The sequence below is a fragment of the Podarcis liolepis genome, assembly GCF_965112155.1.
Source record: "Podarcis liolepis genome assembly, chromosome: 3".
In the NCBI taxonomy this organism is placed as follows: Eukaryota; Metazoa; Chordata; class Lepidosauria; order Squamata; family Lacertidae; genus Podarcis; species Podarcis liolepis.
The window spans coordinates 99,271,847-99,284,232 of record NC_139557.1 but is presented as its reverse complement, the minus strand read 5'-3'; the positions used below and the strand labels follow the sequence as shown (position 1 = coordinate 99,284,232).

At 43.8% G+C, this 12,386-nt stretch overlaps 2 protein-coding genes across 6 annotated transcripts in view; one reads left to right on the top strand and one right to left on the bottom strand.

Moving 5' to 3' along the window:
• The window catches only part of HHAT (hedgehog acyltransferase), a 569,735-nt gene that overhangs the window by 177,231 nt on the left and 380,118 nt on the right, over window positions 1-12,386 (top strand). The window lies entirely within an intron of this gene.
• KCNH1 (potassium voltage-gated channel subfamily H member 1) overlaps window positions 6,884-12,386 on the bottom strand; it is a 222,793-nt gene continuing 217,290 nt past the window's right edge. For all 4 annotated transcript variants that reach the window (XM_083494257.1, XM_083494254.1, XM_083494255.1 and 1 more), the window contains exon 12: window positions 6,884-11,490. The gene's annotated coding sequence lies outside the window, so the exon portion shown is untranslated. The remainder of the gene's footprint in view (window positions 11,491-12,386) is intronic.

The window sequence follows — 12,386 nt, the reverse complement described above, 5'->3', positions numbered from 1 at the left end:
CATCAGCAGCATTTGACAACTTTCTACCCACAGCCCTAGCACTGCCTTCCCAAAGCTGCATAAGGAGGCAGTCTTTGGGAAGATGGCGTAAGGGCTTTGATAGGCTCCTCAGTTCCTCCACCCTCCTTCCCAAAGCCTTCTTAGCACTTTCCCGTCTTTGGGAAGGAGGTGGGAGGGCTCTAAGAACCTGCCAGAGCCTTGCACCTCCTTCACAAAGCCCAGTGCCTCTCTTAGCCGGCTTGGGAAGGCAGCACAAGGGCGGGGCACATCAAATTTTGGCAGCATGAGGGCTGGCAGGGACATCAAAATTTGATATGTGAGATATGTGAGATGCAACAAGCTAGCATAAGGCCATTGCCATTTTGCAACAGTTCTGTTGGTACAATCAGACTAATTGGTGCTCTCTCTCATTCTGCCTTGATTACAAATTGTGCACTAAGCTTTGCTCCCATATCGGTTTCACATCAGAGAATGGAAAGTTTCTTAGTTTGACTAATCTGCTCAAAGCAGGTCAAAGCAGGGCGGGAGCTTAACTTCTTTAAAAAAGAAAAATCCATGAAATAGTCAATTATAACAATAGCATCATGACGTTCTTTTTGCTTCAGTATACATCGATTTACATATGCCCTGAACTTGCTGTTTCTGATTTGTCCTGTAGGTCACTTGATTACGCAAATTTTTCCCAGAACTTTGGAGCAGTGCTTTTTACAAAACTGACAAGTTTGCCATTAAAGCTCACCTACCTAAAGGAGTCCGTATGGCGGTAGACAGAGTGCGGAGCAAGGACTAGGAGACCTAGATCAAAGGAAGAGAACCCTTTTCAGACCAAGGGCCACATTCCCTTTTTCTCAACCTTCTAGAATCATAGAATCATAGAGTTGGAAGAGACCACAAGGTTTCTTCTGAGGGCCACATGCCAATGGGTGGGGCCACGGCAAAAGTGGGGAGGAGCAACAGTGGGAGGATACCCCCCAAAAAGGGGCAAATGTCCATTAGCCAATTTCCTCAGTGAAAAGTTGTAAGTTGATGGATCACAAAAGGAAGCCTACTCCCTGGGTTAACTCAGCAAAGCAAGAAATCCAGCAATATTAATATTTAAGAGGCAAAGTGATAAACAACTACCTGACATTCAGAAGACATCTTAAGGCAGCCCTGTTCAGGGAAGTTTTTAACGTGTGATATTTTAGTGTATTTTTGGTTTCTATGGAAGCCGCCCAGAGTGGCTGGGGAAACCCAGCCAGATGGGCGGGGTACAAATAATAAATTATTATTATTATTATTATTATTATTATTATTATTATTATTATTATTATTTGCATTACAGAAAATATTTGTGCTGGGTAAAGAATTAGAAGGCACCCCTGAGCCTTGAGGAAAGCAGGACCTATGTTTCTGTAAAATAACACAGCCTTCACTGAAGAAGTGTGCATGCACACGAAAGCTCATACCAAGAACAAACTTAGTTGGTCTCTAAGGTGCTACTGGAAGGATTTTTTTATTTTGTTTCGACTACGGCAGACCAACACGGCTACCTACCTGTAAACAGCCTACACTCTTAGGGTAATGAGGCTGCCATCTTTTCTTCTTGCTGGGGTTTTTGTTTTTTTTAACACTGAAATAAAAATACTGCCGGTTAGGTGCATTTGCCTCCCATAACCCTTTGCCTGCGGACTGTGTTACGTCAGGCTGCCTAACAAGATGTGTCCCCAGCTGAACGCAGGGATGAATCACCTACAACTGGAGCTTATTATGGACGGATCATCAAAACTGGTGTGCTTCCTGCCTTGGGGCAGGTTGTGACAGCTCCCAGCAAGCAAGCTTCTCGGAGATGTCACTTCGAGACCCAGGAGAAGAGGAGCGAGACGAGGAATGCGCTCTGATCATAGTACGACAGACACCCGTTGGGGCCAAGCTGTAGAATGATGTTGTTTTCATATCACTTGTACTTTCACCTGCCCTGTGGAAAGAGGAGAACCTCAAATGCCATCTAGCCCAACCCCCAGCCAATGCAGGAATCATAGAATCATAGAATCATAGAGTTGGAAAAGACCACAAGGGCCATCGAGTCCAACCCCCTGCCAAGCAGGAAACACCATCAGAGCACTCTTGACATATGGTTGTCAAGCCTCTGCTTAAAGACCTCCAAAGTAGGAGACTCCACCACACTCCTTGGCAGCAAATTCCACTGTCGAACAGCTCTTACTGTCAGGAAGTTCTTCCTAATGTTTAGGTGGAATCTTCTTTCTTGTAGTTTGGATCCATTGCTCCGTGTCCGCTTCTCTGGAGCAGCAGAAAACAGCCTGCTGTAGATTCAGGGAATTCTGCCTTTGCTGTAAGGCTGTAGATCTCTTTCTGGACAGGGACATTAAGAGCAAGTCCTTGATCGGTCACCTTCTCATGGCAGCTTGATTAACAAGAGTTGAATTCTGGAGGTGCCTCGAATGAGCAACTGTTGACTAGTGGTATTGGTAAGTGTGGTTTTTGGCTTACATAAATGAAAAATTGACAAGTAAATTAAAAACGATACCATGTTGTCACAAAAATAATTCATTTATTAACACAAGGTATTATTTTATTGCTTTTGTAAATCTAAAAGACAATAGCCCAGAGCACATCATCACATTAGGTGAGAAACTGAGAGAACTGAGGGCTTCACATGATTCAATTTATCAGTTTGCTAAAGTGTTGCTTTATATTTTTATCTTTCTCATGCTTTCTGAATTCCACGTCTCCAAGAAGAACATCTGCTTCTTTGTAATTGAAAGTCTCCTGTTTTGAGCCAATGCATCTGAATCATTCGTGGAGGAAGTATCCACATGTGTGGTTGTTTGTTTTATTATTGCTGAAAATCAATAAAAACATTTTTTTAAAGAAAAAAACTGCTAATGAAGAGGAGAGTCTATCCTTCCATGCACTGATGCTACTTACCATTTATACAGCTTTTAAAAATATTGCAAGGAGATTTGTGGACATCAGTGTGTGTGATCTCACAAAGCCCTGGTGAGAGATACTTTTCCAAGGCTGCCATGGACCAGAAATTCAAAGTAGTGTTGCTTTTTACCTTTTACACCCCTGCAATGACTTTTGCTGCAGCCATTTGGGGTCAGATCTGCTGCCTCAGTTCCCCTCCCTCTACCTTTGCTCTCTGCCTTCCTTCCATCAATTTATTCTCTTTGCCTTTGCTCCATTTTATTGATGTACGAATTTGCTAAGAAGCCAATTTTAATGTGCTTTTGTCGATGTATAAAGCCTTTGTAAGCCATCAAAAGAACCCTGCCTTTGGTTTCTTAGCAAATTGCCAGCCGGTGTGGTTCTTTCAGAAGTGGCATCACATGCTTGGCGTCCTACTCAGCAGCGAGGCTGCGGCATACCCTCCTAGCTACAGCTTTCAGTAGCTCAGCCTTGAGGTTGCCAACGCAGGGACCACAGTGACTCAGACTACCCCTTGGTGACACATCGCTTCGAATCCCCTGAGGACTCCTTCCAGTAGTTTCATATCAATGAGGAACAGCACTGGGAGCAAGATGAAACCCCCACAAAGTAACTGCCAAGGGGCTAAGGTCCAGGGGAAGGGGCTGTAGCTCTGTGGTGGAGCATTTGCCCAGTTTGAATCCCCAGCATGTAGGACTGGGAGAGAACCTTGTGTGGAATCCTCGAGAGCCGTTGCCCTGCTGCCAATCAGAATAGACAATACTGAGCTAGATGGACCAATGGCCTGACTTTATATAATTATTATTATTATTATTATTATTATTATTATTATTATTATTATTATTAATTTATACCCTGCCCATCTGGCTGAGTCCCCCCAGCCACTCTGGGCGGCTCCCAATCAAGCATTAAAAACAGTACAGTGTTAAATATTAAAAACTTCCCTGAACAGGGCTGCCTTCAGATGTCTTTTAAAGATAGGATAACTGCTTATTTCCTTCACATCTGAAGGGAGGGCGTTCCACAGGGTGGGCGCCACTACCAAAAAGGCCCTCTGTCTGGTTCCCTGTAACCTCACTTCTCGCAGTGAGGGAACCGCCAGAAGGCCCTCGGTGCTGGATCTCAGTGTCCAGGCTGAAATATACTCAAGAGTCGCAAAGTGATTTCATGCTCTTTATTCAGCTCATAGTGGTGAGGAGGAAGAATGAAAGTCCCCTCAAAGTATCTGCTTATATACATTATTTACACAATGGGCTGCATGTGATTGGCTAATTCTGGAATTCTCCTGTAGGCCAATCAGGTTGTGGATTCACTTCTATCTGCAGCATGATTGGGTGGTTCCTGCTGACCAATCATACTGCTGCATTGTTCTAGGACCAATCAGACTGCTTCATTCTGAATCCTATTGTTCTAGGACCAATCAGACTGCTGCATTTTGGATCCTATTGTTCTAGGACCAATCAGACTGCTGCAGTTTGGAGCCTATTCAACTCAGTACATAACACAGGCTGAACGATGGGGGTGGAGACGCTCCTTCAGGTATACTGGACCGAGGCCGTTTAGGGCTTTAAAGGTCAGCACCAACACTTTGAATTGTGCTCGGAAACGTACTGGGAGCCAATGCAGATCTCTCATGTTATGTGGTCCCGGCGGCCAGTCACCAGTCTAGCTGCCGTATTCTGGATTAATTGCAGTTTCCGGGTCACCTTCAAAGGTAGCCCCACATAGAGCGCATTGCAGTAGTCCAAGTGGGAGATAACTAGAGCATGCACCACTCTGGCGAGACAGTCCACGGGCAGGTAGGGTCTTAGCCTGCGTGGAGCTGGTAGACAGCTGCCCTGGACACAGAATTAATGTGTTGCTGTATGCTGAGCTGTGGATTTGTGCCTCTTCTCGCTGAAGGAAAGGTTCCTGTGGCATAGCAGGCATGTGCAAACACTAAGGTTTGTTTTTTAAGAAAGCAGTACAGCTCATCTAGATGGGGACATTTTTTTTTAAAAAAACAAAAACTGTATAAAATAAGCCCCAATCAAATACTTCCCCTGGTGCTGAATAAGACATCTACACAAAATCAAGTTTTCTAGTTCATCATCCATCGAAGAACAGGGGAATTATGACTGGATCTGAATGGCAGAACCTCAGGATTCATTCATTGAGAATGATGGCAGCTGAACTAGCAGGTGCCTTGCCACCAGGGCTACTGACAAAGTTTCTATTATGCCCAAGAATGCTGAGATGCTAGGAGTCCTGATCAATAGTCCCGTCCCCCCCAGCAGTCTGGCTGCTGGAAAATGGCTAGCACAGCATTCTTGAGCATAACAGGGTCTGGCTCCTGTTATTATCATCTCTGTGGCTGCTACTAGCAGGTATATTTGACTAGGAAAGTGAGGCTGCAGCAGAAAGAGTTATTGAAGGGCCTGGTACCAAGAGCATTACATCTTAGGTTCTAAGACCTGGTCAAGATGCTGCTTCTTACCTTCAAAGCACAAAAAGGGCTTGGGAGCCACGTGCTTGGAACGAGTGTCTCTTCTCATAGTAATTGATTTGTGCTTTGAGATTTGCTGAAGGCCTTCTCCGGGTGAATCCATCAGCAAAAGGAAGGTTTGGCAAGCAGAAAAGGACCTTTTCAGCAGTGGTGCCCCAGTTGTAGTGGACTGTGCTCCCCAAAGAGGTTTACGTGATACCTGCGTTGCAATTTTTTTTAGTGCCAGGCAAAAATGCTGTTGCTGCTGCTGCTGCTGCTGCTGCTATTTATTAAATTTATATCCTGCCCTTCATTTGAAGGTCACAGGTTATTTGCAGTGTAAAAACACAAGACACATAACATAACAACAACAACCAATAACCAACAATACCCCCTGACAATCAATTGTTTAATCCAGTGGTGTTTTTTTCTAAAAAAATGTTTAGGGGTACTCTCATTTTGACTCAAGAAAATCACCTTTTTATAGTTCAAATCAGGGGGGAAGAAATACAGCAAAGCACATGCATTACCTCATATTACACAGCTGACAGCTCACAGTAACTTCCACGTTGGCTTGAGGCTGAGACTCAGGAAACACGAGGAAAGGAAATGAAGCTGCCATTGGAGGTGGTAGCAACGAAACTGACCAATCACCGTGCTAGATTCCAACTCCTACTTCACACATTAAAAGCTCGCTTCTGTCTGAGACTCAGGAAACACCGTGACAGAAAATGACAGCCTAGGAGAAGAGGAATGTTGTTGCCTGGCACCTAAAGATGTGTAATGAAGGCACCAGGTGAGCCTGGGGAGAGCATTCCACAAATGGGAAGCCACCTCAGAAAATGTTCCTATTTTAACTTATTGTTAGATTATTTATCCTCCCCCCCCCCGCCTTTTGTGCTGGAATACAGGGTTATGTCCCAGTGATGCCAAGGGCTTTTGACCCAGGAGAGGTGTCTGCTAGCAGAGAAAGAGGTGATTTTCACTGATTTCCCAAAGCCCGCAGCAGGTTTTGCTTAGGGGAGAGCTCTGGATGGGAGGAAGCTAAACAGCAAAAATTGGCTGCTCCTCCCCCCTTTTTTTTTAAAGGAGAAGCCTCTCCTGGAGCAACAGTCTTAAGAGGACTAAAGGAATTACACCCGTAGATTGTTGAGCACTGCCCTGGAATCCTAAGGGTGGTAAATAAATTAAAACTCTAGAACCAAGGCCTGCTTGTAATGAACTCTGGAATCTTGAACTGTGACAATTAATTTCTGGAATCCCCAATTACGGAATTCAGAGCTGTCCCTGTCTGCAAAAGCACAGAGACCACATGGGCAGTGCCTCCCATGAGAGAGAACTCGAAAGGTTTTTAAAAAATAAATAAATGGCAGAGCAATCAGTTCTTTCACATGCATTCAGAAATAATCAGGCAGCCTTTGAAAAGAAACTTAAAATTACAGTCATTTGTCCAAGCAGAAAATCACACACTGCAGAGGCAAGACACTATAATGTATAAAATAGTTTATTACTATAATAAATAAAATTAAAATTTGTCTTTACAAATATTATTTGTGCTTGTTTAAAAATGTCAGTAAGGGGGTATTTATTCATATCTTGTGACAGCAACTTTATCAGGACATTCCAAAACAGGAGATATATACTCTCTCTACTGGCAGCTTTTTCAGCTGACCACAAAAATAGTATCTACTTATTCATCTTTGTTTTATTCATGCTCAGTAAGACAAAGTGACAAATGCAAAGAAATAATCAAAAAAGAGATAGTATTTGGTGGATTCTGGAAAGGAGAAAAACAAGTGGAGTACATTTTCTTTTAAAGTGCCAGAAAAACTGCATTACTGGATAGCCATAAAGTGTCCATGCAGACGTGGAAAAGGAAGGTTTCAGCATGTTTTCAGGTGATGGAAAAATATGGAGCGTATGAAGATACAATAATATAACACATTCATTATGAAAAGTCATATTACTTCGTTTAGCAGTTCATCCTGATACAAGATTATTGAATCTTTCTATTATTCAAATGATTCCTTTCAAAACAGAGGACATTAAATAGGAATAAGACCAATGGGGGTGGGGAGGGAAATCATTGCCCTTTGAAAATCTCTTTGAAAATAAAAATAAAAACGAGCATTTATTCCTTTTAAAAATCCCAGACACCTCCAGCATTGGTAGTTCTAATTCCAGTTACAATAACATTGTGGGATTTGTCACATCGGGTCCTACGACACTCGGGCGTCATGTGGAGATAGACGATGGCGGCAGAAGAAGCACACTACCTTGGTCAAGAAGAATGGGTGTGAGAGAGACTTCGATCAATACACAAAACACTTTTAGCAGCATGAGGTGTCAGCTCCCTGATATATAAAAGTGTCTGTGGCAATGGCGATGAAGTGTCCTTGCAGACGAACGGGGGGAAAGGCTACAGAAAAACTAGTCAGAAGGCAATATGTGGAGAAATAAATCGAATTACCGATGCACGATTTCCATTAGACTTAAGAAATCTAATCAAAGTGCTTTATATCTTGAGGCAACACTGTAGTGAACACTATACAGAAGGGTAGAAAGGGAGTCCATGACAGCATCATAGTTTCAACTCTTTATCACTGACGGAAAGGGGTCTTAAGGCTAAATGTTAAAAACAACTTATTGCAAGAAGCTTTGTTTTCGTACTTAGCGCAAATCCATCCTTGCCACAGCAGTGTGTGGCATGAGGGTGCGGTAGGGGAAAACAACTCAGATCAAAGATACTGTACTAATGACAGTGTTTCTTATATAACTGAATTCTGGGAAGCCTCCCAGTGAGGATCCCTGTCTTTGAAATGCTTATTATTACTTTGAAATGCAGATGATTGGTTATTCCCTCCTACGCCCCTAGAGGCTGCGTTGCTTGACTGTTTTCCACAGAGTCAGACGCCAATGAGTCAACAGCTACCCATGGCACAAGTGCGGTTGCACCAAGTTGGTAAACGCAGCATGGAGGGGAGCTTGCAAACCATGGCGCTCGGAGTGGGTCAGCTTTGTGATAAGGGCAGCTTAAGAAGCACCTGCAGGTGACCTGTGGCAGTGGTGAGAAAGCACCACCAGCGGGTATATATTTCACTTCACTCACATGCCAAACCTTGCTCCAAAGCAGGGGAGGCTAAACCGCAGTCCTCAGGCCAGATTGGGGAAGCTGCGAGGAGTGGCCTGCCAACCCACTCCAGCTTTGCCTCCAAATCTCAGTGTTGTAGTGCTCAGCATGGAGATGAAAAGATTAAATCCTTCTGCCTGCCTGGCAGAGATTATACTCCTCTGAAGAGCAGGTAGAGGAGTTTTGTCTCTCTCAATCACAGCACTGAGCATCAGAGTACTGAGACTGGGAGGTTAAGTGCTGTCTCGGCAAAAAGTAAAAGGCAAAAGCTCTCTCCGTGGTGGTGGTGGTGGTGGTGGTGGTCCTTGAAGCACAGCCTTTTGCTCATCACATATTGTGCTCCCCCATCTTCATACTTGGGTGGGGATGATTTTTTAAGAGACCCTCATTGTGCCTTGAGGGAGGGACAGATAGAGAAAGAGTTGTGTATGTGTGTGTGTGTGTGTGTATGCCTGCATGTTTACATGCAATTTGTGTGTGTGTGTGCGCGCGCGCACACGCACGCATGAAGGCACATTTACACAAACACACAAATTATATTTTGACCTTGCCCACTAATGACAGGTGGTCCGTGCAGGGGTGACTGTCAGTACGACCCTTGGGTCAGAAAAGGCCAGCCACCACTGTCCTGTAAGAAATATAGTAGCTATCTAAATATCCTATATTTTCTACATTTTAGACTACTGGATCTAGGCATGGAAAAACAGGAATCATATATACTATACTTCGCATACGCTTCCCATAAAAGACACAGGGCATGGCCGTTCCTAAGATGCTTTTTCACCCATGAGAATAAAACTGGGCCTTGCTTCAGTTGGTCTGTAATGCAGATGGAAAGCTATGGCAGATGTCAGTCTTCCACACACAACGAATAGTCAGATATTCAAGCACATGGCGAGACCCAAATGCAATTTAATGTAATATGGGAATATATACTAAAACCGTGGTCAGTGCCAAAACTCAGTAAATGCTGACCAGGTCCCGGTTCAGAACCCCCATACCCAGGAGTAGCTAGTATCCTAATATGTTGCCACAGGACTTGCTTCAGAACTACTGCTATATAGAAACATAGGAAGATAGGAAAGTTCCCATCAGACCATTGGTCCATCTTGCCCAGCCCTGATAGCCAGTGGCTCTCCAGTTTCAGACTGAGGGTCTCTCTATCTGGAAATGCTGGGGAGTGGACCTGGGACCTTCTGCATGCAAAGCCACTGAGCTATGGCCCTTCCCAGGTGAATACAGTTTTGCTTCCACCATGTCGTTGAGGGGCATAAGTAGTTTGTGCCTGCTGGGTTTCCTAGCTCATAAATTGGGACCTTTGGCCCTTCAGGTGTCACCATTCCAGCCCCATCTGGCATTGTCTACTGGATGGGTCACCGTTCGCCATCCCGACTCTAGGCCCTTGAATCCTCAGCCCTCTTCTTCGTCACCACCTTATCGCTGCAAAGGATGAGAGCTACAGATTTCGCTGGTTCATCTGGGGAGTCCAAAGAAAGCACACGAGCTAAACAGTGTGAAAAGGTGGGGTGCAGGGAAGACAAGTCCTTCTAGCAAATACAGCCATGACAATAGGAAAAGTGGCAAAGGGTGTTGCACCAGCAGTCCCTGATGTGCGACGAGCACAACTCCTGAAATTCCTGGAACTACGATTTTGTACCACAACAATGCCATCCATGCAACAATAAAGGGCTCCGTGAACATAAGCAGGCACTTTCTGCAGCACAAAGTAGGGCGGGCACACACACACACTGTGGCAGCATCACAATTTTTTTGCAGCTTTCTGCACACTTGTTGCACAATGAAAGGCCTGGATGAGAGGAGCTACTCCTCAGCAGCAGAAAGGAGGAATCAATGCAAGGTCTGATTCCCCACCCCTTGAAATTTGTCTCAAGGTCGGGGCAACATATTTTCCCCACCACCCTGTGCCCTGTGGCACAATTAATGTATTTATTTATTTTGGCCCTCCTTGCCTGCAATTTCTCATACAAGCCTGGCACTGGAAGGTTTGTGCCAGCCAGCTTGGAAGATCTTCACTTTTAAAATTAAAAAGCCATAGGTATTGAAACAAAGGAAAAGCATCTCACTTTACATGCAGCCAAGCACACGCAACAGCCAATGGCCTTGTGCAAACACACCCACATCCCCTTACGCGCCAAGAGATGCATCTAGCTAGTGTGGGGTTCAAAGGGGACTTGTGAGTCCACCATCTACATTAGCTGTGACTGTAAAAACCCATCTCCAGGCCTGTATCTTCATGGCTGAATGAAGTGGCCATGCTGATGTGGTCTATGTGCTGCACATTTCATGCACATTGAAATCTCATCCAAGGCAGAGACCTTCTGGCTTTAAGATTATGCTCATGTTTTCCCCAAGGGTTAAATATTAATCGCCTCCTTATTTACACAGAAAGACGTCTAATACAGCTCTGAGATTTCTGCATTAAGAGTCCTGGCTGCCCTGACATTTGTTAGACCATATCCCAGCGGCACAGTTACAATTCAATCAAAGTATACTATAGAAATATTAAGCAGAACAAGGAAATTAAACACCCCCGCCCCACTGCAGATTAACACGATCCTCATTGCTGAACTGGACCAACAGAATACATTTGTCCACTGGGGAAGACTTCTGTTATTGTTTTGATATCTTGATCGCAGACTGAAGGATATGCTGTGAATTGTCCAATAACACTAATTATAGACGGAACTAATGCAGACACACGTATTGTGTAGCTGCATAATCACATACACATTTATTAATAAAGATTGCTTTTTTAAAAAAAATAATAAAATTGTGTTTTAAATGGGTCCACGCCAACTCTATACTGAGTCGAAACAAAGAAACAAAAATCACCAGGATGTTCACAGCAAATAGCTCTTTCGATTCATTAAGTGAAGGAGTGTAGATGCAGAACATCACCTTCGGAGCTGTTAAACTGGATGTTCTCGGGGAAATCGGGACACCGCTGTAAATGAAATTTAAAGCAAGAAGGGTGTTTTTAATATTGCACAGGAAATCTCCAACAGAAACACATGTATCTGAAGACACAGAACGTTTAAAAATATGGGTGTCAGATTCTGAGAAGAATTTGCATCATTTCAGAGATTTGCTCCCCCCCCCCTTTTTTAAAGCCCTGAAATTGAGTACAAATTAAATTTGATTTATCTGGAAACCTCCAAAGTCATTTCACCGTGGTAAAGATCAACATTGTACCACAATGGGATAGCAGTTTTCAGCATGTATGGTGAAAAGGATATTTCTTTTACACATTTTGCCTATTTCCAAGGGTATATTTAAACGTAGCATGCTTTGCTTATATTTTCCTCTTCCCTCTGCTCGTTACGTGTGTTACAATTCATCAGCAACTATACAGCTTGCAAATAACTTCCTTTGCGTTTAGCTGTGGGTGCCCTGTGTTGCAAGATTCTTCCTGGTTCTCTGAATTGTAGCTATCCTACTGATATCATGAATGGAAGAATAAAGGGGATCAGAATGCATGGGGGGGGGGAATAAGAGCACAATAATTCAAGGAAGTCCTGCACAACTTGAGATATCAAGCCAAAGGCAGCATTCCATGTTCAATAGACTCCATTTGCTCTTGTCTAGGAGTGCAGAAATTGGGGTGGGGAAGTAGAGCTGACCCTAACTTTCTTGACCAAATTTTGAAAAATTTCTCTTCTGAGCTTCTCCTGATCTATTAAAGAATTCCAGTCCTCCACTGTATAATATTCTGCATAATGACCTCCCCAGTTTTGCCCTCCATGATTGTGGGTGCAACTGTAAATCTTGTTTTAACGTTATGTAATTTTTTTTTAGTGTAGCAGGAAACAATTTGGTCCCTAGCTGATTGCTACCACCCAC